Raw genomic sequence first — 4,201 nt, 5'->3', positions numbered from 1 at the left:
AGAGTCAGAGTTTGGTATATTTATATTTTGTTGGGTTATTATATGTATAATCTATGTATGGTATACAATTAACCATGGTTTTATTCTTATATGTTACATTGCACTACTTGAAAGATATAAAGATATAGGGGTTGTTTGACAACTTAACTTCTGAATGGTTAAGTGTTGAACTAGTAAGATGTCTTAACTATTAAGTACTGAATCAGCAAGACGTCTGAACCATTAAGGGCCACTATAATGCTTAACCGTTCAGAGTCAAATGTCTGACCAATTCAGATTATATGTCTTAACCATTCAGACTCAGTATAATGCTTAACCATTCAGAGGCAAATTTCTGAACCATTCAGATATCTGCTCGCTAAACAAACAGTCTGAACAGTGCTGAACCACTAAGAGGTCTGAACCATTAAGAGCTAAACAAACAGCCCCTAGGCGGATTCTTATTTGGACCAACTAGATTAGGGTATACATGAGAGAAAGGGCCCAAATATTAAACGAGCGTTACGGGCTACAACTCCGATGCTTCCCAGCGGACGAAAGGTCTCGACGAGCCGGATTATGTGGCAAACAACCTCCCATCTGTTAGACTCGGAATCCTTGATCTGACGCTTAGATTTTGTCAATCAAGAATTTCCCTTAAAACTCGTGAATCTTTTGATCGGAACATTTACGCATGTATTTATTTTAGTATTTCCATTTCAATTTTCTAATTTTGAAAATTTGCCTAACCTGCCAAATTTAGAATCTCATTGTAGGATACCTTTTGTAATCTTCTAATGATTCAGAAATTTTACAACTTTTATTTGAGAATTACTTTTTGTTCTTTTTATTGCTTCGGCTCTGCGCCATGTAGCTAGATTTTTATCGGGGCTTCCAGTTGTTTAGTCTTTACTCTTCCAATATTTGCTGTTGGTGAAAGTTGCACATAGAAAGAAAACATCAAAATGAACCCAAAATTTCAGAAACAGTTAGATATTTGGATATGATACAAGGGCATTTGTGGTCATAATTTCATTATAGGTAGAAAGTTAAAGTTTTATCAATTAATTCCAGTAGTTAAACAAATTATTAAGAGCCGAACCTGATTCGAGCTTGAATTTTTTTTTGAGGAGCCGAGTTCGAGCTCTGTTTAGTTTATGTAACCAAGAAAGTTAAGTTAATTTCTTTCATGCTTAAAAACTAAGGTTTCTATGAATAAGATCAGCTGTGTTGTAGTGTTCGACTAACTCCGTTTTGCCATAACCTGTGCTACTACTGATGAAATCACACTTGCTTATTCAAGCTCTAATATTCGTTACACTAATTAACAACAGTTTGTAAATTTAAAACTTTATTGTTAGACACACACCATTCCCTGTGTCTCCGTGCTAGAAGTTTGCCTACAAACATTACAAGAGGTCCACATTTCTCCACCAGTGTCTCCTCCTGATTTGGCTTCCAGGTTTTCTGACCACCTTCTTCATCTGAATATAGATTTTAATGTCACAAACAGATGTTAGATACAACATTTCGACTATATATATAGAGGCGGCCATTTAGTTACGAATGAGTTTATGTTGGTTGTAGCTTTCTGAGTTGAAAAATCTACCTATCAATAAGCAATCCAATCACCCTCTTAGCCATAGTTCTCCTTTGCATAGGAGATAAATCCTCACCACTTTCAAGATCAACCATTTCGGCCTCCACATTACACGATAAACGACCAACAGATTCATAGTGTTCACACTCGTCTGGCCTGTTCATTTCTGAAACCCCTCCCCCAGTCTCTGAAGATGACCTAGAAAAAAATAGTGAAAACCTTGTATGATTTGAAAAAATTAGTGATAATCTATCAAAAGGAACCCATTAGAAAAAAATTTCTGAATCCGCCGCCACTGGTCATTCACCCTGAGAAGGAAACATCTAATGTGGCCTGGAAACTACAAGTTGGTGTCCCACATCGGCTGGTTGAATAAGTTATAAAGGGAAGCTTTGTGTATATATGCAGCCCAGCTGCAGTAAATAAAGGCACGCAGCTATGCAATGAGCACAAAGCGAACTATTCTTTCGCCTTTTACTAAAGAATACCGTGTGCTCGTTGTACTAAAATAGCATACGCCTATTTTTGGAGAGTTTTTTTCTTTTGAAAAGACTCCAACCAATCACAGTTAGTTTTAAAATTTAAATGCTCTGTACACAAAAAGTAAATTACCAAAAGATCTAAGAAGTATTTGAGCACAGGTTAGGTAACGGGGTCAAAATGGGTTGGGTTGACCCTTTCAAACAATACTTTTATGTTCTTGGGTTGATTGGCACTGTATTTTTGCACATGCAAAGTAAGTTGTTAATGATATAATAAATAGCTCACATGACCTCAACTTATCACAGTTACATATAACATGGCATTCAAGTATTTATTGCTCATTTATCAAAACAGAAAAAGGAAATAAGGGATTTTAAGTAGAGTAATTTTTCAAGTACAAAATAAGAATATCTTCAATATCTTGATTCAATATTCATTTTTATGTGGTACGCTTTCACGTGAATTTTCTAACTTGCAAGACAGTTGGATCTATTGATGTTACGGTCAGTATACCTGCACATGGTGTGGTAGTTGGAGCCTGACCTATGCTCCTTAACTGGGAAAGGAGGTGGCAGGGCAGGTACTATTGTTGTAAATAACATTTAATTATTTTCATAACAGATTACATAAAATCTTACAACAGTATATCGTATTTTATGTGGTCGTTTGGTAGAAAGAATGACATATATTGTGTTTTATGTGGCGGTTTGATACTTTGTTATAAAGAATTGACATATATAAAGAGAGGATAAAGGGTCAGAAACCAAATCGCAAAACATTAAAACATTTTGTTTGATACAATTTTACGTGGATCAAATGGAAAGATGTATGGTCCAGACAGGTTGGATAAAGGGCCAGAACCAGTGGCGGACCCAAACTTTTTTTCATGGGGGGCGATCAGGGTGCTTAACCAAACTTTTAAGCAGAATAATAAACTTGAATTTGTAACTTCAAAAATAAAGTAAAATAACAACCAAATACAAGTGACAATCAAGAAGCAGAATACTTGCTAGGAATTAAAGATGAAAAAAGTTGAGGAGATTTGTCCCACATCGGCTGGTTGAACAAGTTAGAAAGAGAAGCTGTGAGTATATAACCGGCCCAGCTGCATTCAGGTAAGGCACATAGCTATGTAATGAGCACAAAGCGAACTATTCTTTCGCCTTTTACTAAAGAATACCGTGTGCTCGTTGCGCTAAAATAGCATACGCCTATTTTTGGAGAGCTCCTTTCTTTTTGAAAAGACTCTAACAAAACACAGTTTTAATCTTAAACTTCTTTGTTTAACAAAGGTAACTGATTTTAGGATAATATTTTTGGTAGTGAAATCTTGTGTTAAAAGCTTGCACTTTGAAACTGCTTTAAAGTAGGATAAAACTGCTTTAATTAGTTGACAACAAGGTTAAACTCTATCTGAAATAGTGACTAATCGGATCTAGTCGGGATTTTTACAACCACGGTTTTGGGTTTTGATAGCTAGAGATCGACTTGTGTTGGTTTATAGGCTCAAAAAGTCAGCGGTTATCATGTTGTGAATGATCTATTGTCATGCTTATTAGTTGATGGACATATAATTAGCTTTTTTATATCCTTTGACACTCGTAGCATCAGTAATCTTCCAGTGATATCAACCAAAAACCTCATTCAGCTTCGATAATCATAGATAAAATCCTCTCCGCTAAAACCTACATACACAAACACCAATTAGTTCCGTCACAGAGAGAGCAAGTCTCTCTGCTACCATCCTTTGGTCTAAGAATCAACATGAGTTGTTCACTATTAGACCACCTGTAGTGGTTAGGGGAATGGCGTGGAGGGCCAAAAAAAAGGCCAAACATGCCCACAACACCCCACCCATGGGCGTTTTTTTTGTATTTTTTATGCTGGGCGTGTTTATTAAAACACCAGATTCAATTTGGATGACCAATATAATTTTGTGATGGTTTTTTTATTTTAATTCTATTATAATATCTAATCATTGCAAGAGTTCAAGCCCCACTACACCTCTTTTAACTTCAAGTCTCTTTGCTGACTAGACGCCATGTATCATTTCATGTCCAAGCGTGAGGCCTTTGTTTCACTCACCACTACACATGGTCTTAGAGTATGTCTAGTGTATACCTAAATAATATTTAAGTA

At 36.0% G+C, this 4,201-nt stretch overlaps 2 non-coding genes across 2 annotated transcripts; both read left to right on the top strand.

Moving 5' to 3' along the window:
* The first annotated feature begins 2,012 nt into the window (after positions 1-2,012).
* LOC118484622 lies at positions 2,013-2,132 on the top strand. The gene has a single exon (XR_004873728.1). It is a non-coding gene; the product is annotated as a U5 spliceosomal RNA (small nuclear RNA).
* Positions 2,133-3,187: 1,055 nt separating this feature from the next.
* LOC118484628 lies at positions 3,188-3,308 on the top strand. The gene has a single exon (XR_004873732.1). It is a non-coding gene; the product is annotated as a U5 spliceosomal RNA (small nuclear RNA).
* Positions 3,309-4,201: the final 893 nt, after the last annotated feature.

Source organism: Helianthus annuus, chromosome 11, assembly GCF_002127325.2.
Source record: "Helianthus annuus cultivar XRQ/B chromosome 11, HanXRQr2.0-SUNRISE, whole genome shotgun sequence".
Taxonomy (NCBI): domain Eukaryota; kingdom Viridiplantae; phylum Streptophyta; class Magnoliopsida; order Asterales; family Asteraceae; genus Helianthus; species Helianthus annuus.
This window is presented reverse-complemented; position numbering and strand designations above follow the sequence as displayed.